The sequence below is a fragment of the Pan troglodytes genome, chromosome 10, assembly GCF_028858775.2.
Source record: "Pan troglodytes isolate AG18354 chromosome 10, NHGRI_mPanTro3-v2.0_pri, whole genome shotgun sequence".
NCBI classification, from domain to species: Eukaryota; Metazoa; Chordata; class Mammalia; order Primates; family Hominidae; genus Pan; species Pan troglodytes.
In genome coordinates this window covers 58,218,931-58,243,344 of record NC_072408.2, presented here as the reverse complement: position 1 = coordinate 58,243,344, position 24,414 = coordinate 58,218,931, and the positions used below count along the sequence as shown (strand labels likewise).

The 24,414-nt window shown below is 46.4% G+C and overlaps 1 protein-coding gene across 2 annotated transcripts in view; it reads left to right on the top strand.

Annotated features, from left to right (window-relative positions):
* Positions 1-5,779: 5,779 nt before the first annotated feature.
* The window catches only part of LOC134807434 (zinc finger protein 850-like), a 34,376-nt gene continuing 15,741 nt past the window's right edge, over positions 5,780-24,414 (top strand). Inside the window, exon 1 of one of the 2 annotated variants that reach the window (XM_063785354.1) lies at positions 5,780-5,964. The gene's annotated coding sequence lies outside the window, so the exon portion shown is untranslated. Of the gene's footprint in view, positions 5,965-7,977; positions 8,172-24,414 lie in introns of those variants that run through there. The other variant, XM_063785353.1, reaches the window with a different exon arrangement.

The following is a 24,414-nucleotide window of genomic DNA, read 5'->3' as shown; positions in this document are numbered from 1 at the left end:
CACCTGTCAGGGCCTCATTGTCCTGTGGCCAACCCAGGGCGGGACCCTAGCAGTACTGTCCACAGGCCACCTGAATCCAATTTGAATTCAGTTTGCAGCTGAGCAGGTGCTTCACGTTATGAAGGGAGCACTCCTCCAACATCTTGGGATTTCATTCCAGAACTAGGAGTGTGAGCAGCAATAAGGTCAGATATGGGTGAACATACTGTCTGCTGAGGTGTGGATGGGGTCCTACACCTTCATCTGCAAAAAAAGGTGCAGACAGATGACACAGGAAGTGCTTCCAACTCCATTCTTGCATTCCCTTCATTGCACAAGCTGTCCACAACATGGCCCCGTGGTCAGGTGGGAGGACTCCAACTTGCGGGGAATAAAAAAAAGGTTTAACTGATACAAAAAGGTTTATCTCTGTTAGATGAATCCACACATCGCAAACCATTTGCAAAGATAGCTTCTTTCTAGTTTTTATGCCGGGATATTAGGTTTTTCAGTATAGTCCACAATAGGCTCCAAAATGTCCCTTCATAGATTCTACAAAAAAGGTGTTTTCATCCTGTTGAATCAAAAAAAAGGTTTAACTCTGTGAGATAAATCCACTCTTCACAAAGCATTTTCACAGATAGACAGTTTTTAGTTTTTACCGTGAAATATTTGGTGTTTTACTTTAGTCCTCAATGTTCACAAAAATGTCTTTTTTTAATATGCTACATAAAGAGTGTTCTTAACCTACTGAATGATAATAAAAAGGTTTAACTTTATGAGATGAATCCGCACATCACAAAGCATTTTCACTAATAGGTTGTTGCTAGTATGTATCGTGGCATATTCAGTTTTTCAATATATTTGTCAGTGGGCTCCAAAATGTCCTCTTGTAGACTCTTTAAAAAGAGTGTTTCCAATGTGCTGAATCAATATAAAGGTTTGCCTCTGTGAGATGAATCCACCCACTGCCAAGCATTTTCAAATATTGCTTGTTTCTAGTTTTTATCTTGAAATATTCATTTTTTCACTATAGGCCTCAGTGAGCTCCAAAATGTCCCTTCCTAGGTTGTACAAAAAGAGTGTTGCCAACCTGCTGAATCAAAACGAAGATTTAAGTTTGTGAGACAAATCCACATATCTGAAAGCATTTTCACAGATAGCTTGCTGCTAGTTTTAATCACTGCTATTAGGTTTTTCAGTATAGCCTTCAATGTACTTTGAAACATCCCTTTGTAGATTCTATTAAGAGAATGTTTTTAACCTGCTGAATCCAAACAAAGGTTTAATTCTGTAAGATGAACCCACACATGGCAAAGCATTCACACAGATAGCTTGTTTCTAGTTTTTATTGCAGAATATTCAATTTTGCACAGTAGGCCTCAATGGGCTCTGAATTATCCCTTTATAGATTCTACAAAGAGTTTTTCCAACCTGCTGAATCAAAAAATGTTTTATCTCTGATAGATGAATTCATACATCATAAAACATTTTCACAGATATTTTGTTTCTAGTTTTTATCACAGGATATTAGGTTTTTCTCTAGAGGCCTCAATGGGCTCTGAAATGTTCCTTCCTAGATTCTACAAAAAGAGTGTTTCCAACCTGCTGAATCAAAATAAAGGTTTATCTCTGTCAGATGAATGAACACATCACAAAGCATTTTCACAGATAAATTGTTTCAAGTTTTTATGATAAGATATTTTGTTTTCCACTGCAGACCTCAATTGGCTTCAAAATATTCCTTTGAATGTTCTTCAAAAAAAGTGTTTTCGACTTGCTGTAACAAAAAAAAGTTTTAACTTTGTGAGATAAATCCACACATTGGAAAATATTTTCACAGATAGCTTGTTTCCTGTTTTTATAGCAGAATATTAGGTTTTACAACTATAGGCCTCTATGGGCTGTGAAATGTCGCTTCATAGATTCTAAAAAAGGGTTTTTCCAACCTGATGAATCAAAACAATTTTAACTCTCAGTTGAATCCACACAACACAAATGATTTTCACTGATAGATTTTTATAGTTTTTATCAAGGAATATTTGGTTTTTTATTATAGTTCTTAATGGGCCCTGAAATGTCTTTGAACACATTCCAGAATTAGACTGTCTGCAACCTGCTGAATAAAAACAAAGGTTTAACTCTGGGAGATGCATCCATACATCACAAAGCATTTTCACAGATAGCTTATTTCTAGTTTTCATTGTGGGACATTTGATTTTTTAAAGAGGCCTCAGTGGGCTCCAAAATGTCCCTTTGTAGATTCTCCATAAATAGTGCTTCCAATTTGCTAAATCAAAACAAAGCTTTAACCTTGTGAGATGAATCCACTCATTGCAAAGCATTTTCACATAAAACTTATTCTAGTTTTCATCATGGGACATTTGTATTTTTACTACAGGCCTCAGTGGTCTCCAAAGTGTCTCTTTGTAGGTTCTCCAAAAAGAAGTGTTTCCAACCTGTCTTCCATAGATTTTCCAGAAACAGTGTTTTCAACCTCCTGAATCAAAACAAAGATTTAACTCTGTGTGATGAATCCAGACATCAGAAAGCATTTTCACAGATAGCTTTTTTCTAGTTTTTATCATGGGATATTGGCTTTTCACTACCTGCCAAAATGAGCTCCAAATTGACCTCTTATAGATTCTACAAACACAGAGTTTCCAACCTGCTGATGCAATACAAAGGTTTAACTTCGTATGATAAATCTACACATCACAAAGCATTTTTACAGATACCTTGTTTCTAGCTTTTATCACAGTATATTCTGTTTTTCACTACAGACCTCAATTTGCTCTGAAATGTCCTGTCATATATTCTACAATAAGAATGTTTCCAACCTGCTGAATAAAAAGAAAGATTTAACTCTATGAGATGAAATCACACATCTCAAAGCATTTTCAGAGATAGCTTCTTTATAGTTTTTATTAGGATTTTAGGTTTCTCACTATAAGCCTCAATCAATGGGCTTTGAAATATCTCCTCATCGATTGTACAAAAAGAGAGTTTCCAACCTGCTGAATCAAAAAAAGGTTTAACATTGTGAGACAAATCCACAAATTGCAAAGCATTTTTACAGATAACTTGTTTCTAGTTTTTATCATGGGATATTTGGTTTTTCACTATAGGCCTCGGGGGCTAAGAAAAGTCCCCTCTTTGATCCTACAAAATGAATGTTTCCAACCTGCTAAGTTTCCAACCTGCTGAATCAAAACTAACATTCAACTCTGTTAGATGAATCCACACATTGCAAAGCATTTTCACAGATAGCTAGTTTCTAGTTTTCATCATGGGATATTCAGTTTTTTACTACAGGCCTCATTGGGTTTGAAATGTCCCCTTGCAGATTCTGGAAAAATAGTGTTTCCAACCTGCTAAGTCAAAATAAAGGTTAAACTCTGTGAGATGAAACCACACATTGCATAACATTTTTACAGATAGCTTGTTCTGGTTTTTATCATGGCATATGTGGTTTTTCACTATAGGCCTCAATGAGCTCCAAAATGTCCCTTCCTTTATTCTACAAAAATAATGTTTCCAACCTGCCCAATTAAAACAAGGTTCAACTCTGTGAGATGATTCTACACATTGCAAAACATTTTCACACATAGCTTGTTTCTAGTTTTTATCCTGGGATATTTGTTTTTTAGTATAGGCCTCTATGGGCTCCAAAATGTCCCTTCATAGATATTACAAAAAGAGTGTTTTCCACCTTCTGAACCAAAACAAGGGTTTAAGTCTGCGAGATAAATCCACACATCTCAAAGCATTTCCACACATAATTTGTTGTCAGTTTTTATCAGGGATATTCATTTTTTTATAATAGGCCTCAAGGACTCAGAAATTTTTTCTTTTAGATTCTACTAAAAGAGTGTTTCCAACCTGCTGTATATAAACATAGGTATAACTCTATGAGATAAATCCACACATCACAAACACTTTCACAGATAGCTCGTTTCTAGCTTTTATCACAAGATATTCAGTTTTCACTATAGGCCTCAGTGGGCTCTGAAATGTTCTTTTGTAGATTCTACAAAAGAGTGTTTGAAACCTGCAGAATGAAAACAAAAGTTTAACTCTGTGAGATGAATCCACACATCACAGAGCATTTTCACTAATAATTTGTTGCTAGTTTCTATGATGGGATATTTAGTTTATCAATATACTCATCCATGGGCTTCAAAATATCCCTTCATTGATTCTTAAAAAAGAGTGTTTCCAAACTGCTAAGTCAAAACAAATGTTTAACTCTGAGGGATAACCCACGCATCACAAAGCATGTTCACAGATAGTCACTGGAACGCTGGCCTTTCTGGAAAAGCCACCCTTTTGGCACCCCTCCCCTCGTGCCTCTGGCAGTGGCACAGTGCTGTATCCTGCCTGGGCTTTGGCCTCTGCTTTGTCTTTCCTCTTGCTCTGTCTCCCCTGTTTCTCAGGGGCCTAGACGCCTCTCGCTCTGGCTGAATATCTTCAACAATGATCATGTCCCAGTCCGTCAAGGAGACACTTCCTGGAGATCCCTGTCGTGATTGTTTCTCTCTTTCAACCTGTTTCTGCTTGATAGGGCAGTATTGACAACCCTGGAGCTCTTGGCTTCCATACTTGTCTCAGACAGGGAAGCTTCCTTCCTCTCCGTGTTTCACCTCATGGGTGGGTGGATTGCCTGGAATGAGCACTAGGTGACCGTGACAGTCCTTGTCTTCTAGGACAGGTGGTGTCACATTTCCTCTGCACTTCATGTCTCATTCGTGAGAGACATCTCTCCTCTGCTCCTGGGTGGACTGACTCCCTGGATCTTTTGACCGTAACGAATGTCGGGGAAAGGAACCAAAGGGACTGGGCTGGGGCTGGGGCTGGTTGCAGGGGAGGTTGGGTCAGGGCTACCTGGGCCGTGGAGGGTTGGAGGTGGTGTGAATTTTTCAGAAACCTCTTTAATCCTCTGGCAGTCATTTCAAAATGTGGCTTGGATTCAGGCACAGGCCCCCTCCTGGTTCCCAGGTGTTCTTTGATTTTCCTTGTCATTGATGGAAAGGTCATTTGATCCGCCTTTCCACCGGACACATGCCTGGACAGCATTGTTGGTTTCGCTGTCACCCCATATGCCTCCGGTGACACACATTCACACCATCTGCTCTGGGATACGCCAGTGCCACGCTTGGTCGCATTGGCCTCACCTCGGAATCGCCTCTGTCTTTGTTTGCACGTGTCCTGGAAAGCAGTGTCGGCTTGGAGGAGCCCCAGGGCTTTTAGAAGCCGGGCAGGCCACTGCTCTTTCAAAGGGGGAGGGAGGCAGAGGGCTCAGGGATCAGTGAAATTTCAGCTGACACCATGCATTGAGGCCCATGGGATCATTCTGTGCAGCAGGGAGGCCCTGCCTGCCTCACCAGATGTGGTGAACCCATCCTATCTCACTCGGAGGGGTCCAAAATTGGATCTGAAGGAGAGTCCTGAGAACCTAGCAGGCGCCCTGAAGCTCCCCGTCCATTGGTGGAAGTTGGCTCCAGGAGGTCCTGAAGACTGGACTCCTGGGGGTTTGGCCCTGGGCCAGGACACCTGCGGCCCCCTCTCCCACGCGGCCCCAAACGGGACCCCAGATCCAGCCACTGCCAAGGCTGCAGGAGGAGCCCCCCTGCCGCCGCACAGCCGCGGCCTTATTTAAAGGGGACTCAGCCCCACTGCCAGGAGCAGAGCATTAGTCGGCCCAGCCAATGCGCATGCCCGAGGCGCGAGCGGATTCTCCCGTCACAGTGCTTCCCACGGTTGTGTTAGAAACCAGTCCCTGAGGCTTGGCAAAGCAGGAGTCCTCCTTGGCAGAGCTTGGGTGTCGGGACCCCGAGGTTCCGGCCTGACCTCTCCACGGGGTAGACAGGAACGTCTCCAGATGCCAGGAGTCGCAAAGCGCCGACCAGGATGACAAGACCACTGGCAGAGTCCAGGGGAAGCAGCAAAGCATCCCAGCCTCAGGCCTGCCCGGACGGTGTTCGGGTGAGTCTCCCCAAAAGTCGTGCCCCCGGGATCTCAAGGACAGGTCGGCCTGCGTGCCCCTGGGCTGCTCTCTCAGCCAGGGTCGTTCTCATCCAGAGCAGAACCCCACAGCCTCAGGGGTTGCCGGGGGGTGTGTGTTTCTGTGCCACTGCTGTATGACTCTGTGTGTGTGTGTGTGTGTGTGTGTGTGTGTGTGTGTGTGTGTGTGTCTCCCATTCTCTCTTCTCTCTCTCTCAGTCTCTGTGTGTTTCTTTCCCTCTCTGTTTCGGTTTGTGTGTGTGTGCCCGTGTGCAAGTGTGTCTTTGGACGAATGTGCCCTGTGCGCCACAAAGCGATTTCTCGCATGGTGGCCTGTCTTTGGTGAACCCCTTTCTGCGTTTCTGCCTGGGTCCTGTGGCCGGCTGTCCATGGTTTTCACCCCGGTACCACTTTGGCTGTGTGAAGGCTTCGGCCGCGTGAGGAGATGCGTCGGTCCCGGAGCAATTGAAATCTCATCCCCATCTTGAGCGGCCTCTTTTTTAGGATCAAGATGACCACACTGCAACCAAGGACAAAAGCCCCACAGGAGCTCATTGTACTGCAGAAGAGGAGTGGACCCATGTCAGAAATGAGGTTGTATCTTTTCCCAGCTCTTCTGTGAGCAATGAAGCCACATCACGGTAGACGAATCCGGGAATGGGACTTGGCAACAATCCCTGTCACTGGAACGCTGGCCTCTCTGGACAAGCCACACTTCTGGCCCCCCTCCCCTTATGCTCGTGGAGGTGGCACGGTGTTGATCCTGCCTGAGCTCTGGCCTCTGCCCTGCCTTCCCTCTCGCTCTGTCTCGCCTGTTTCTCAGGCGCCTAGATGTCTCTCGCTCTGGCTGAATGTCTTCAACAAAGATCACTTCCCAGTCCGTCAGGGAGACGCTTCCTGGAGATCCGTGTCATGATTGTTTCTCTCTCCAAACCTGTTTCTGCTTCATTGGGCAGGTTTAATGTCCCTGGAGCTCTTGGCATCCATGTGTGTCTCAGACAGGGAAGCTACTTGGTCTCCATTTTTCACCTCATGTGTAGGTGGATTGCCTAGAAGCAATGGTAAGCCACCGTGATTGGCCTTGTCTTCTAGGACAGGCACGGTGTGGCATGTCCTCTGCATCTCCTGTCTCATTCTTGAGGGACATCCTCACCTCTGCTCCTGGGTGGACTTACTCCCTGAATCTTTTGGCCTCCTCCTGGATCCCAGGTGTTCTTTGATTTTGGTTGGCATTAATGGAAAGTTCACTTGTGCCCCTCTTCAGCCAGGTACATGCCTGGACACCATTGCTTGTTTCGTCATAGCCCCATATGCCCTCGGTGACACACATCCATACCATCTGCTCTGGTATATGTCAGTGCCACACGTGGTTGCCTTGGCTCCACCTGGAAATCGCCTCTGTCCCTGTTTGCACTTGTCCTGGAAAGCGGTATCAGCTTGCACGAGCCGCAGGGCTTTTAGAAGCGGGGTGGGCCACTGCTCTTTCAATGGAGGAGGGAGACAGACAGCTCATGGGTCAGTGAATTTTCAGCTGACACCATGCTTTGAGGACCGTGGGAACATTCTGTGTTGCAGTGAGGCCCTGCCTGCCTTAGCAGATGTGGTGATCCCATCCTTTCTCACCCGGAGGGGTCCAAGATGTGATTCAAAGAGGAGTCCTGAGACCCCAGCAGGCGCCCTTGAGCTCTCCCTCCATCGGTGGAAGTCGGCTCAAGCAGGTCCTGAAGACAGGACTCCTGAGAGTTTGGCATTAGGTCGCCCACGGACCTCTTTCTCACGCCGCCCCCTACTGGGTCCTGGATCCAGCTGCCGCAGAGGCTGCAGCAGGAGCCCCCCTGAAGCCGCGCAGCTGCCATTGTTTCAAGCGGACTCCGCCTGACTGCCAGGAGCAGAGCGCAAGTCGGCCCAGCCAATGCACATGAACGAGGCGCCAGCCGCTTCTCCCGTCACAGTGATTCCCACGGTTGTCTTAGAAACCAGTCCAGGAGGCTTGGCAAAGCAGGAGCCCTCTGTGGCAGTACTTGGGTGTCTGGGCTCCGAGACTCCGGCCTGACCTCTCCACGGGGTCGACAGGAACGTCTCTGGATGCCAAGAGTCTCAAAGGGCCGACCAGGATGAAGAAACCCCCAGCGAAGTCCATGGGAAGCACCACGGCAGCCTAGCCTCAGGCCTGCCCAGACGGTGTTCGGGTGAGTCTCCCCAAAAGTCGTGCCCCCGTGATCTCTAGGACAGGCCTGCGTGCGTGCCCTCGGGCCGCTCTGTCACCCGAGGGTCGTTCTCATCAAGAGCAGAAACCCCCCAGCCTCAGGGGTGGCATTAGGGCTGAGGAGGGTGTGTTTCCATGCCACTGCCATGTGACGGTGTGTGTGTGTGTGTATGTGTGTGTGTCTCCCATTCTCTCCTCTCTCGCTGTCTCTCACTCTGTTTCTTTCTCTCTCTCTGTCGGGGTGTGTGTGTGTGTTTGTGTGTGCGTGCTGTGGTGTGTGTGTGTGTGTTTGGATGTATGTGCCTGTGAGCCAGAAAGCGATTTCTTGCATGTCGGCCGGTCTTTGGTGAGCCTCTTTCTGCATCTCTGCCTGGTTCATGTGGCCTGCTGTCAGTCGTTCTCCTGGCCGTTCCACTTTGGGTTTGTGAAGGCCTCGACCACGTGAGGAGACGCGTCAGTCCCGGAGCAATTGAACTATCATCCCCATCCTGAGCGGCCTCTTTTCTAGGGTCAAGATGACCACACTCCACCCAAGGACAAAAGCCCCATGGGAGCTCACTGTCCTGCAGGAGAGGAGCAGACCCACCTCCAAGAAGATGATTGTTTCTTTTCATGGCTCTTCTCTGAGAAATGAAGCCACACCACGATACAGTCTTGAAGAGGAAGCCGGGAATGGGAGATGGCAACAATCCCTGTTATGGGAACGCCGGCCTCTCTGGACAAGCCACTGGTTCGGCACCCCTCCCCTTGTGCCTGTGGAGGTGGCAAAGTGCTGTATCCTACCTGGGCTCTGGCCCCTGTTCTGTCCTCCCTCTTGCTCTGTCTCCCCTGTTTCTGAGGGGCCTAGATGCATCTAGGTCTGGCTGAATGTCTTCAACAAAGATCACTTTCCAGTCCATCAGGGAGACACTTGGTGGACATGCGCATCTCGATTTTTTCTCTCTCCCAATCTGTTTCTGCTTGATTGGGCTGGTTGGATGACCCTGGAGGGCTTGACTTCCATAGGTGTCTCAGACAGGCAAGCTACCTTGGTCTCCATGTTTCACCTCATCGGTTGGTGGATTGCCTAGAATGAGCAGTAGGCCACTGTGACCAGCCTAGTCTTCTAAGACAGGCAGTGTCACATTTCATCTGCACTTCCAGTCTTATTATTGAGAAACATTCTCTCCTGTGCTCCTGGGTGGACTGACTCCCTGAATCTTTTGGCCCCCTCCTGGATCCAGGTGTTCTTTGATTTTCCTTGGCATTGATGGAAAGGTCACTTGTGCCCCCCTTCCACATGGCACATGCCTGAACACCATCTTGTGTTTCACCATCACCCCATATGCCTTCGGTGACATGCATTCACACCATCTGCTCTGGGATACGCCAGTGCCACGCATATTGGAATTGACTCCACTTTGGAATTGCCCTTGAACCTGTTTGCATGTGTCCTGGAAAGAGGTATCAGCTTGCAAGCGCCCCAGAGCTTTTACAAGTGGGGCAGGCGACTGTTCTTTCAAAGGAGGAGGGAGGCAGAGGGCTCATGGGTCAGTGATTTTTCTGTGGACACCACACCTTGAGGCCCATGTGATCATTCTGCCCTGCAACGAGGCCCTTCCTTTCTCAGCAGATGTGGTGAGCTCATCCTTCTTCACCCAGATTGGTCCAAAATTGGATCTTAAGAGGGGTCTTGAGATGCCAGCAGGTGCCCTGAAGCTCTCCCTCCACCGGTGGAAGTCAGCTCAAGGAAGTCTTTAAGACAGGACTCCTAGGGATTTGGCCCTGGGACCCCCATGGCCCTCCCTCCCCTGCCGCCCCCTACTGGAACCTGCATCCCGCCATCACCACAGCTGCAGCAGGATTCCCCCTGCCACTGTGCTGTCGCCATTGTTTAAAGGGGCCACAGACTGTCTTCCAGGAGCGCAATGCGAGTCTGCCCAGCAAATGCCTATCCGCGAGGCTCTAGCTGATTCTCCCATCACATTGATTTCCATGTTTGTCTTAGAATCCAGTCTCTGAGACTTGGCAAAGCAGGAGTTCTCTGTGGCCCTGCTTCGTTGTTGGGGCTCTGAGCCTCCAGCCTGACTCGCAAGGGTTTTAATACCCTTCCCATCCTCAGCTGCCTCTTTGCTAGGATCAAGACGACCACAACCCAGCCAAGGACAAAGGTCTCACAGGTGCTCATTGTCCACCCCCAGGAGGGTGCCCACAGACCTTCAAGAAGATGATTTTCACTCCTCTTGCACTTTGCCCTCATTCAGAAATCCAGGAACAGTTCGACACAGCAACGGAGAAGGAAGCCGGCAACGGGATGCGGCAAGCATTTCTGTCACCCAAATGCTGGCATTCCTGGCCAAGTCACCCGCTTGACACTTTTTCCCGGATGCCCGTGATGGTGGCATTGTGCCATATCCTGCCTGGGTGCTGGCCTCTAGTCTGTCCTCCCTCTTGCTCTGTCTGCCCAGGTTCTGGGAATCCTAGAGGCTTCTTAGTCTGGCTCAACGTCTTCAACAAAGAACACTTTCCAGTCCATCAGGGAGAAATTTCTTTGGGGTCCGTTTCATGATTGCTTCCCTCTCCAAACCTATTTCTGGATGACGGGGCAGGTGTGATGATCCTGGAGCTCTGGGCTTCCATACCTGTCTTGGACAGAGAAGCTCCCTTGGTCTCCATATCCACAGTGATGGCTGCGTAGTGGGTCCAGGAAGAGCAGGAGGCGACCCGACCTTGGCTGACCTTTGTTTTCTAGGAAAGGCGGTGTTGCATCCCACCTGTACTTCCTCTCTCATTTCTGAGGGCCATCCAGTTGCTCTGCTCCTGGGGAGAGTGCCTTCAAGCACTGAATCTTTTGGCTGCCACAGATGTCAGGGAACCGAGAGGACTGGGTTTTGCTGGGTGCAGGGGAGTTGGCATCAGAGGTACCTACCCACTGGCAGGATTGGGGTCGGATGTACTTTGTCAAAAGCTCTGGGCCCCTCTGGCAAGCACCCCTGAATGTGGCTTGGACTCGGGCACAGGCCCTGTCTCGCAGGTTTTTAGGTGTGCTTGGCTTTTCCTCAGCTTTCTGTGGGATGTCCCAGTGGCCCACGGACACACACCTGGACGTCACTGTCTTTCTCGGCATCGCCCCATATGGCCTCAGAGACACACGCTCATTCTGTCTGCTCTTGGGTGACCCCAGTGCCACGTGTGGTCACATTGGCTCCATCTCGGATTCGCCTCTGTCTCTCTTTGCACATGTGGCAGAAAGCAGTTTCGGGATGCCAGAGCCCCGGGCCTTGGAGATAAAGGCAGGCCACTGCTCCACCCAGGAAGGAGGGAGGCAGTGGGCTCATGGGTCAGTGCATTTTCAGCCTACAGTACGCCTTACTGCCCTTGGGATCTTTCTGTGCCCCAGCGAGACCCTTCCCGCCTCACTACATTGTAACCCCATTCCTGATCACCTGTTCGGATCCATAATCAGATCCGAAGAGGAGTCCAGAGAGCCCAGCGGCACCCTGAAACTCCTCCTCCACCAGGAACTGAAGCAGAAGACGGATCGAGAAGGTCCTGATGACAGGACTCCTATGAGTCCAACCCTGAGTATCCTGCAGGCCCCCTCCTAGTACCCTTCCCACTCGCCGCCTCGGACTGTACCGCCGCCCCAGTCCCCTCAGTCAGCTGTGTTGAAGCCATTTTTTAAAGGGTCCGCAGCCTGCCTCTCCAGAGCAAGGGCGGAGTCAGCCTCGCCAGTGCGCATGCGCGAGGTCCGAGCCACCGCTTTGGTAACAGTGTCCCGCACTGCGGCCCAGAAATAGGTCCCTGAGACTTGGCAAAGTAGAAGCCTTGTGTGATAGTGCGTCAGAGTCGAGGCTGAGAGCAGTCCTGGCCAGGGTGTTAACAGGATGGTCTCTGGAGACCGGTATTCTCGGAGGGTAGACAACCAGGAAGAAACCTCAGGAGCAAGAAACCTCAGGCAGATCGCAGGGGAGGCAGCGCGAGATCCCAGCCTCAGGCCAGGATTTGCGGAGGGTCGATGAGGCCTCTCTCCCAATCTTCACTTCACCAGCCACTGCCCCAGTCCCCGCAGCCGCCGATCCGCCATCATTTATTATTTTTTTTTAATAGTCGGAGTCTCACTCTGTCACCCAGTCTGGAGTGCAGTGGCGGGATCTCAGCTCACTGCAAACTCTGCCGCCTGGGTTCAAATGATTCTCTTGCCTCCGCCTCGCGAGTACCTGGGATTAGAGGGATTAATCAGAGTCGAGGCTGAGACCAGTCCTGGCCAGGGCATCAACAGGATGATCTCTGGAGGCCGGGATTCACAGAGGGTCCTCCAAGAGGAAGAAACAGCGGGCGGAGGGCCGAAGAAGCAGGGCGGGATCCCAGCCTCAGGTCTGCATGGACGGTGTGCCAGTGAATCTCTTCAAAAAAGGAGAGGTTTGCTTGTGTGCCCATGAGCTGCACTCTCACCGGTGGGTCGTAGGTGCGGAGAGCAGAACACAGCAGCTTCAGGGGCTGCCTGGGGGTGGGTGTTACCGTGCCACTGCCCTATGTCTTTGTGTGTTTGTGTGTGTGCGTAAGTCTCTCTCTTATTTCTCTCGCTCTCCTTTCTCGCTCTTTCACTCTGTGCCCGTCTGTGTGTGCGTGTGTGTGTTGGGACACATGTGCCCTGTGTGCCAGAGGGCGGTATCTTGTACGTCGGTCTTTCTTCTGGTCACCCTCTCCCCGCCTCTCTGCCTGGGTCTCGTGGCCGGTTGTCAGTAGTTTTTCCGGTGGTTCCAGTTTGGGTTTGTGAAGATCTGGATGAAGTGGGGAGCTGCGTCTATCTCATAAGGATTTTAATCACCTCCACACACTGAGAGGCCTCTTTTCTAGGATTAAGGCCTCCACCCCCGAGCCAAAGATAAAAGCCTCACTGGAGAGGTCATTGTCTACCTACAGGAGCTGTGTAGAGTGACCTCAAAAAAGATGGTTCTCATTCGTCTCTCTTTCATCTGCTTAATAAATCTAGCCACAGGGTAACACAGGTTTTGTGAGGATGGGAACGGGACTTGGCAAGGATCTGTGAGTGTGCAGGCTGTCTTTCACATATCGTTAAACATAGTCTAGTGAGGGTTCTGCAGACAGCTGGCATTTAGGTTTGTTTTACTGAATCAAGGAAAAGAAAAAATGCCGAGAAAAAATGACACAACTTGCCTGCCAGCCTATCTGATTGTTACAAATTTAATAGCAATTTTAATTTATCTTCTCATGTAAAAGTCCTTGGCAGTGATACCTAATTTCCTAAGATAGCCTTGCTTTATTTCGTATGATTAAGATGTCATGCATATCAGAGAATCTGGAAATTCTTCCCAATGCTGTCGACATATGTGATTAATCACATTACCAAAATAACATGCCAAAGCAAACAACAGAAAATTATTTGTTACTTAGTTCCTTCAAATTTGTTTATCTAATTTGTGGTTCCTTCATGAACAAAACATTTCATGTGTGTCTGGCACTCTTCTGGTCACAAATTTCATCTTAAATAACCTAAGTATTGAAACGCTTGTGCCCTTTGTTTGATTTTTCCCACATAAATACTTTGATAAAAAGCTACATTGAAGCTGGGCATAGTGGCTTACACCTCTAATCCCAGATCTTTGGGAGGCTGAGGCCAGTGGATCATGAGATCAGGAGATCGAGACCATTCTGGCCAACATGGTGAAACCTCATCTCTTCAAAAATACAAAGAATTAGCCAGGAGAGGCCAGGCGCTGGCTCATGCCTGTAACCCCACACTTTGGGAGGCTGAGGTTGGCAGATCACCTAAGGTCAGGAATTCGAGATCAGTCTGCCCAACATGGCAAAACCCTGTTTCTACTAAAAATACAAAAAATTAGCCGGGTGTGGTGGCAGGCACCTGTAATCCCAACTACCCAGGAAGCTGAGGCAGGAGAATCTCTTGAACCCAGGATGCAGAGGTTGCAGTGAGCTGAGATCATGCCACTGCACTCCAGCCTGGGTGACAAGAGTGAAACTCTGTCTCAAAATCAACAACGAAAATAAAAGAAGAAAAAAAAGAAAGAAAGAAAAGAAACATTGTCTATACTAAAAATACAAAAATTAGACCCTGAAGGTCACATCTGAATGAGAAAGACATTGTTTGCCTCAAATTGTCTGACACTAAGGAATAGTGCAGAATTGACAAGTGAGGTGACTCACACTTATAATCCCAGCACTTTGGGAGGCCAAGGCTGGTGGATCTCCTGAGGTCAGGAGCTTAAGACCAGCCTAGCCAAAATGGCAAAACTCTGTCTCTACTAAGAGAATAAAAATTAGCCGGGTGTGGTGGCGCACATCTGTAATCCCAGCTTCTCAGGAGGCTGAGGCAGGAGAATCACTTGAACCTGGAAGGCAGAGGTTGTAGTGAGCTGAGATCATGCCACTGCACTCCAGCCTGGGTGACAGAGCAAGACTCCATCTCAGAAAAAAAAAAAAAGTATGTAAGTCACTAATGTATACTAATGTATCAAAGAAAACAGCCATTCATGTATTGCAAATAAATACTCAACCAAGACAAAAAGGCATGTCACATGTTATGGGAAAAGACTGTAATGATGGTGAGAGGAAAACTGTGACCCTTGAATATAAGACAGAAAAAAAATCAGGGCACGATATTAAGGAATTGGAAATAATTCTCCATATTAAAGGAATACAAGAAACAGAAAGAGAGGAGAGAGAGACATGATAGTCACAGACTGCAGGGGTTTGGGGTAGACGGGAATCAAGGAGGCAGAGAGAGCAGTGGGAATGTCCATAAAATCACCCTCCAGAGCTGTGCTGTCCAATAAGGCTGCAGAACACTTGAAAGATGGCTAGTCCAACCTGAGAAATGCTGTAAGTGGAAAACACATTTAAAACAATTTCTGAATACTCAGTATAAAAGAAAGAATGGGCCAGTGTGGTGGCTCACACCTGTAATCCCAGCATTTTGGAAGGCCAAGGCGGGAGATTGCTTGAGCCAGGAGTTTGAGACCAGTCTGGGCAACACAGCAAGACCTCATGTCTTCAGAAAAAAAAAAAAAAAAACATTAGGCCAAGTGCAGTGGCTCACACCTGTAATCCCAGCACTTTGGGAGGCCAAGGTAGGCTCCAGGCTCAAGGATCACTTGAGCTCTGGAGTTCGAGACCAGCCTGGACAACATGCCAAAACCCTGTCTTAACAGGTTTTTTTTTTTGTATTTTAAAAATACAAAAATTAGGCAGGTGTGGTGACACATGTTTGTGGTCACAGCTACCTGGGTGGCCGAAGTGGGAGGATCATTTGAGCTCTGGAGGTTGAGGCTGCAGTGAGCGGACATTGTGCTACTTCACTCCAGCCTGGGTAACAGAGTGAGACCCTGTCTTAAAAAAAAAATTAGCTGGGCATGGTGGTGGTCAGGACCAGCCTGACCAACATGGAAGAGCACTGTTTCTACTAAAAATACAGAAGTAGCCAGGTGTGGTGGCACATGCCTGTAATCCCAACTACTCAGGAGGCTGAGGCAGGATAATCATTTGAACCAGGGAGGCAGAGGTTGCAGTGAGCCGAGATCGCACCACTTCACTCCAGCCTGGCAACACAGCCAGACTCTGTCTCAAAAAAAAAAAAACAACAAAAAAAAAACAAAAAAAAAAACTATATATATATATATATATATGTATATATATATATACACATATACACACACACACTCACACAATTTTGGAGTGAAGTTTCAAAATCAATCAGTAAGCACCACCTACCAGGTAGATCCTTATGCAAACTGCCCCCTCTGCACATGCAGGATTAAATGAACCTTGAAAATATTATGCTAAGTGGAAGAAGCCAGTCACGAAATATCACATGCTATGTTATTCCATTTAAATAAAATGTCCAACATACATGAATGCATAGAGACAGAAAGTAGATTAGTGGTGGCCCAGGGCTGGGGGAAATGGAGGGATATGGGGTTTACTTTGGGGCAATGAAAATGACCTAAAATTTATTGTGGTGGTGTTTGCACAACTGTGCAAATATACTGAAATCATTGAATTTTACACTTTAAATGGGTGGCTTCTGTGACATGTTAATATTTCTCAATAAAACTTCAAAGTAAAAGAGTACCTGTGTGCCTCCAGAGTCCACATTTTTACACTTGATGAAGAAATCAAGATATTGTTTCTTCTTCTTTATTTTTATTTTATTTATTTTATGTTTTGAGATAGTCTCCCTCTGTTGCCCAGGCTGGAGTGCAGTGCCACGATTTCAGCTCACTGCAACCTCCCAGCTAATTTTTGTATTCCTAGTAGAGATGGTATTTCACTGTGTTGGCTAGGCTGGTCTCGAACTTCTGACCTCAAATGAGTCCACCACCTTGGCCTCCCAAAGTGCTGGGATTGCAGGCGTGAGCCACCATGCCTGGCTCAAGATTCAGTTTCCATTGTTTCAGATACACTAGGACCATTTTATTCTACTTTAATTTCTGATGCATTATCTCAGTGGAAATTTTACATTACTTCCCAAAGTATTTTACTCTTTTTAAGATTTTATCAGCTGAGTGCAGTGGCTCACACCTCTAACTGCAACACTTTGGGAGGCCAAGGTGGGAGGATCAGTTGAACCCAGTAATTCAAGACCAATCTCTGCAACATAGTGAGACACCTATCTCTACAAAAAAAAAAAAAAAAGTTTAATTAGGTGGGTATATTGTAGCATGCCTGTGGTCTCAGCCAGTAGGTAGGCTGAGGTGGGAGGATCACTTGAGCCCAGGAGGTCGAGGCTGCAGTGGCCACGATTATACCACTGCATTCCAGCAAAAATATTTTTAATTACATTTTTTAAGAAAACAAAATATACACTTACTGACTTGATACAAATGAATGACTTTTATAATCTACAGAAACCAAAAAAAAAACAACAACAACAACAACAATAATAAAAACCCACAGCCATTCTTCTTATGTGAGTCTCTGGTGTCTCTGAGTTGTAAGAATTGTGAATTATGATTAATAACAAATATGCATAACAAGGACCCAATAAGAGATAGGCATTGATAAATTACAAATCACATTTAGTGGAGTAAGGTCTTTAAAGTTGTACAAGAAAAAGAAAGAAAAAGAAAAGGCATTGAAAAACTGCATTGGCTACTAAAATGCTAAAGTTTACCTAAGTTCATTAATCAGCGCACACACACACACACACACACACACACACACACACACACACGCAATGGATGTGTAAAATGGTCAACACGGTATTCCATGAACGTATCCTCTTATAAATAGGTCTGTGGGGGTGAGAGATGAGGTTCTATAGATCCTGGAATCAGGGATGGGGAATCTGTGGGGTCCCTGGGGTGAGATGAGGCTCTGTAGATTAGTGATGGGTGGTCTTTTGGATAGTGATGAGATCCATGGAATCAATTCTTGTGGGTATGTAGGGTCAGTGATGAGGGAATCTGGTGTCAGTGATGGGATGTGTGTGGAATCAATGAGAGAGTGTGGAATCAATGTGTGAAGGCCAGATTTGTGGTGTCATCTCTCAGGCTGACACATCCTGATCTGTGTCAGTGGTGGAAATTCTATGGGGTCAGAGTGTGACAGTCAGATCCCTGCCACTGGGTGTTCTGGGTCCAGCCAAGGGCACAGATTCCCTTACCTGATCCTGGCTGGAGAGGCCCTTCTCAAGGACTCCTCGTGTGAAAGGTGGGTTGTCGGCGGTTTTTGTTTTTGTTTTGTTTTCTGATAGGGGTGGGTGGGTTGGCTTTTTCTTTTGGGTTTTGTTTTGTCTCTTAGAGACCACAGACACATCCAGCTTTTAGGAAGACATTTTTGTCTGGGCGATTGCTAGGTCCTTTGGGCCAAGCCATCTAATGGGAGCGAAGCTGACCATTCACTCAGCGCAGTTCAGATCTAGATGGTCGCTTTAAGGGGTCCACTCGGGGACATGCAAGTGGGTTGTGGCTTTGAGTGGCAGGTGGGCGGGAAGAAACAACTAAGAAAGACACACGAGAGGTCCTCAGGCTTGATCTGTCACAGCTAGAAGAACAGCCTCCTTAACCCATCAGGCGCCAATGGGAGGTGCCTCTGGGCTGCAAGAGGCTGGCGGAGGGGGACTTCCAGACCCAGAAAGTCTGGGCACAGAAGCCTATTACTGCTAGACGTTGAGGAGTTGCCGTGGGAACCAAGGGCCTTTCGGGTCAGATCAGAGCCTTTCTCAGACAATTCTTTGGGTAACTGGCAAGCTCCTCTCCAGTGCATGCCCCTATGAATGCTTAGTGTGCCATCTCGGGCAGAGTCTTCTTTGGTCTGAGAGCCACTTGTTTCTTAAATCCCTGCGCTAATCTCGCCATCTGCTCCTACGTAGCCCAGGCATTTGCCGCATGCTGGTCCTTTCTTTCCTGACAGGAGGGCAATCTCTCTCCAGCTTCTGGGAGGACAGTTCAAATTATGGAGGAGGGGCTGGGTGCAGGGCAGCAGTGCCCAGGGGAGTATGGGGGAGTTGGGGGAGCAGGGGCTCATTTTTCTTTGTAGCTCAGATTCCCAAGCCTGTGACTTTGAGAATCTTTGTCTTCCTTGCAACGTTTCAATCTGAGACTCTTGGGGAGAGGGCAGAGTTGGAGCCAGATGGAAGAGTGGTGGGGAGAGGAGTGGGTGGAGGGAACATGGAGAATGTTTCAGGCGGTGTCTTTATTCCTGGCACCTTACTTTGCCTACTGGATTTTCCCAGTCTGTTCCAGACGCACTCTCTAGACCCTGAGGGGGCCTCAGGAGGCATGTTAGTTGCCAGTGTGGTGGAGATGGAGTGCTGGGAGGTGGAGGTTGCAGTGAGCCGATATCGCGCCACTGCACTCCAGGCTGGGTGACACAGCGAGACTCTGTCTCAATAAATAAATAAACAAATAAATAAACAAACAAATGAAAGGAAAAAAACACAGTATAAAAACCAAGTGATTCTAAAAGTAGCAATATATCATAATGCCTAAATATGTGTAATTGGTGGGGCATGGTGGCTCTGATGTATCATAATGCCTAAATTTGTGGGATTGGTGGGGTGTGATGGCTCACACCTGTAATCCCAGCACTTTGAGAGGCCAAGGCCGGTGGATCACCTGAAGTCAGGAGTTTGAGACCAGCCTGACCAACATTGTGAAACCTTGTCCCTACTAAAAATAGAAAAAAATTAGCCAGGTGTTTTGGCGGACACCTGAGGTCCGAGCTACTAGGGAGGCTGAGGCAGGAGAATTGCTCGAACCCAGGAGGCAGAGGTTGCAGTGAGCCAAGATTGCCCCATTGCACTCCACCCTGGGTGACAGTGCGAGACTCCCTCAAAAAAAAAAAAAGTTTGTGGGACAATTCCCATCGAGTCCAGGCGTCTCGATTGGCCAAGGCAGTCTCAAACTTCTGACCCCAAGTGATCTGCCTGCCTTGGCCTCCCAAAGTGCTGGGATTATAGGCATGAGCCACCGTGCCCGGCCTCCCCTCCTTTTCATTCATTTTAAATGTTTTATTTGCTCCATCTGTTATGTATGATTGCCTTGATGATTTCAGCTTGAATTAAAATTACATATTTTTGCCTGTGTTTATTAATATTTAAACATATTAAAATAATACATGTTCACAATGAAAATGAAACATTACAAATAAATACACAGGAAAGGCAGTATTCCCCTTCCAGTTCCACTCTTGAAATAACCAGTTAACAAGATGATGAACATCTTTCCCTGATGTTCTCCAAGATTCATATAATTATTTGCAATCATACAATGGCATATACAGCTCAGGTGCAGTGGCTCACGCATGTAATCCCAGCACTTTGGGAGACTGAACCGGGTGGATCATTTGAGGTCAGGAGTTCAAGACTAGCCTGGCCAACATAGTGAAACCCCATCGCTACAAAAAACACAAAAATTATTTGGGCGTGGTGGCGGGTGACTGTATTCCCAGCTACTTGGGAGGTGGAGGCACGAGAATCTCTTGAACCTGGGAGATGAAGGTTACAGGGAGCCGATATCACATTACTTCACTCCCACCTGGGTGACAGAGTAAGATTCCATCTCAATAAATAAATAAAGAGAAAGAAAGAAAGAAAAAAAAGATAAAAGAAAGAAAAAAAGAAGAAAGAGAGAGAGAAAGAGACAGAGAAAGGAAGCAAACGAGCAAGCAAGCAAGCAACCAAGAAAGAAAGAAAGAAAAAGAAAATAGAAAGAAAAAGAAGTCATGTACTCAGATTGCTAAGATCGATGGTAAGAACAAATCCTCTAGTGGTGAAAATGTAAGAAGGAAAAATAAATTTCTGTTAGTCTTGTTTGTTGTACCCCAAGCTCTAAAAAGTACAGCCACATGTGTGGTAAGTACTTAGTTAAGATAAAAAAGGCATTAAATTTGTGCATGGAAATCATAAACAGAAATGCGCTCTGATTGACAGCAATTGGGTCAATGCTATCCAAGGTTCAGACATCCACTGCCGGTCTTAGATCACATCTCCTGCAGCTTAGATCACATCTCCTGAAGATAAGGGAGGGCTACTATATAATGTTTCTTTCTTTTTTTCTTTAATTATAAAGCATTCTCCTTTTTTATATAACAATTTGCTATTGATATCACTTTTGGTATAAAGATATTAGGTTATCTTTATAGTACATAAAAAGCTAACTCATTCTTTGTAAGAGTTAAAGTATCTTCCATTATATTAGCATTTAAAATGCTAAAGTACTTTTGCCACCAAAAATAGTGCTTCTGTAAATATTCTTTTACTTATACCTTTATTAATTTTTACTTCTGCTCTCCTTCAGTTTTTTTTTTTTTTTTTTTTTTTCTGAGACAGAGTCTTGCTGTGTCACTCAGGCTGGAGTGCAGTGGCATGATCTTGGCTCACTGCAAGCTCCACCTCCCGGGTTCACTCCATTATGCTGTCTCAGCCTCCCCAGCAGCTGGGACTACAGTCACCTGCCGCCACACCTGGCTAATTTTTTTGTATTTTTAGTAGAGACGGGGTTTCACTCTGTTAGCCACGATGGTCTTGATCTCCTTATCTCATGATCCGCCTGCCTTGGCCTCCCAAAGTGCTGGGATTACAGGCATGAGCCACCTCACCCAGCCCTTCCTTCTTAATATATCAATTTGATGTATTACCTGATAGCTTCGTGTTCTGATAGCTGATGACTTGGCTGACACTCACCCCTTACCACAGTGCCTGAACCACTTTCCTTATATGGTGCTCTCACTATTTTCTTTTTCTTTTCTTTCTTTTTTTTTTTTGAGACAGAGTCTTGCTCTGTCACCCAGGCTAGAGTGCAGTGGTGCAATCTCAGCTCACTGCAACCTCCGCCTCCCAGGTTCAAGTGATTCTCCTGCTTCAGCCTCATGAGTAGCTGGGATTACAGGCACGAGTCACCATGCCCAGCTAATTTTTGTATTTTTAGTAGAAGCGGGGTTTCACCATCTTGGCCAGGCTGGTCTCAAACTCCCGATCTTGTGATCCACCCACCTTGGCCTCCGAAAGCGTTGGGATTACAGGCGTGAGCCACTGACCCAGCCACTCACTATTTTCAATGGCTCTGTTGGTTACCATTCACAACATTCAACAATTAGACTTATATCTCATTTATTTATTTTTAATTTTTTCTGTTTTTAGGTTTAAGGGATACATGTGCAGGCTTGTTACATGGGTAAATTGCATGTCACTTGGGTTTGGTGTACAAATGATATAGTCACCCAGGTAGTAACCACAGTACCCAATAGTTTTTTTACCCATAGCCTCATGCCACCCTCCCCACTCAAGCAGGCTCCAGTGTCTATTGATCCCATCTCTGTGTCCATGTGTACTCAATGTTTAGCTCCCACTTATAAGTGAGACCATGGGCTATTTGGTTACCTGATGCTGCATCAATTTGTTTAGGATAATGGCCTCCAGCTGCATCCATATTGCTTCAAGGGACACGGTTTCTTTTTCTACGGCTATGTAGTATTCCATGGTGTATAATTACCACATTTTTGTTATCCAATCCACTGCTGATGGGCATCATATATGCCACTTCAAACTATACTACCAGGCTACAGTAACCAAAATAGCATAGTAGTGGTACAAATACAGACACATAGACCAATGGAATAGGTTAGAGAACCCAGAAATAAATTCACACACATACAACCATGTGATCTTTGACAAAGTCAACAAAAGCGAACAATGAGGAAAGGACTCCCTATTCAACAAATGATTCTGGGATAACTGGCTACCCACGTGCAGAAGACTGAGTCTGGGCCACCTACCTTTCACCATATACAAACATTAACTCCAAATGGATTAAAGATTTAAATATAAGACCTCAAACTATAAAAATCCTGGAAGACAACATAGGAAACACTCTTCTCAACACCGGCCTTGGCAAATAATTTTTGGCTAAGATTCCAAAAAAGCAATTGCAGCAAAAACAAAAATAGACAAGTGGTACCTAATTAATCCGGAAGCTGGGAGGCCAGGTTGGGCAGATCACAAGGTCAGGAGTTTGAGACCAGCCTGACCAACATGGTGAAACCCTGTCTCTAATAAAAATACAAAAATTAGGTGGTGGTGGCACACACCTCTAATCCCAGCTATTCAGGAGGCTGAGGCAGGAAAATTGCTTGAACCTAGGAGGCAGAGGTTGCAGTGAGCCGAGATCGCACCACTGCACTCCAGCCTGGGTGACAGAGTGAGATTGCCTCAAAAAAAAAAAAAAAAAAATTAAAGTAAAATAAAAGCATAAACACAAGACAAACTCTCAACAGAGTAAACAAACTACAGAATGGGAGAAGATACTCACAAATGATGTAACCAACAAAGGCCTAATAATATCCAGAATCTATAGACAACTTAAACAAATGGAACCCTTACTCTGTAGCAAGTTCTGTATGCATAAGCCTCTCTTTGTTCTTATTTTGGTGGCCACTGTTTATTTACACAAAGAGAAAGAACTGCTATTCCCATAAATCATGGCTTTGGAAATGGTCACAGTTCACTGGGCGTGCTTGCTCATGCCTGTAATCCCACCATTTTGAGAGGCCAAGGTGGGCAGATCACGAGGTCAGGAGATCGAGGCCATCCTGGCCAACACAGTGAAACCCCATCTCTACCAAAAATACAAAAAAAATAGCCACGATTGGTGGCATGTGCCTATAATCCCAGCTACTCAGGAGGCTGAAGCAGGAGAATCACCGGAATCCGGGAGGCAGAGGTTGCAGTGAGCTGAGATCATGCTACTGCACTCCAGCCTGGATGACAGAGTAAGACTGTCTCAAAAAACCCAAACTGGTCAGGCTCGGTCACTGACGCCTGTAATCCCAGCACTTTGGGAGGCTGAGGCAGGTGGATCACAAGGTCAAGAATTCAACACCAGCCTGGCCAAGATGGCGAATCCCCAACTCTACTAAAAAATACAAAAATTAGCCAGGCACCGTGGCAGGCACCTGTGATCCTAGCTACTTGGGAGGCTGAGGCAGGAGAATCGCTTGAACCCAGGAGGCAGAGGTTGCAGTGAGCTGGGATCTCACCACCACACTCCAGCCTGGGCAATAGAGTGAGAATCTGTCTCAAAAAAAAAAAAAAAAAAACATGGAGAAACTCCATCTCTATTAAAAATACAAAATTAGCCAGGCATGGTGACACATGCCTGTAATCCCAGCTACTTGGGAGGCTGAGGCAAGAGAATTGCTTGAACCTGGGAGGGAGAGATTTCGGGGAGGTGGAGGTTGAGGTGAGCCAAGATCGTGGCATTGCACTACAGCCTGGGCAACAAGAGTAAAACTCTGTCTAAAAAAACAAAGAAACAAACAAAACAAAACAAAGAAAAATACACACAACTTATTTCCTGGTTTGTGATAATCTGTGAAATATATTTTGAAATGAATTGGAATTCAATACAGTACTATTCACACCCCAAATACTCCTAATATTTCCTTTCCCAGATGATGACCTGGTACTCTTCCTAGGGCTTGACTTCTCCCTGTGGGTCCCCAGTACAAGTATTTGTGATTCTGAGTCAATTCATTGTCTACATGTGTGACAATGCAATGCTCTTGTTGTAGAGTACCAAGATGAGTCAGGTCCAAACTGCACATTTGTAAAGAACACAGTATATGTGCAATTGAACATGTATGTGGTTGTGATACTGAAAACAATACAAACATAGTCCAGGTGCAATGGCTGATGCCTGTAATCTTAGCACTTTGGGAGGCCGAGGCATGGAGATCACCTGAGGTCAGGAGTTTGAGACCAGCCT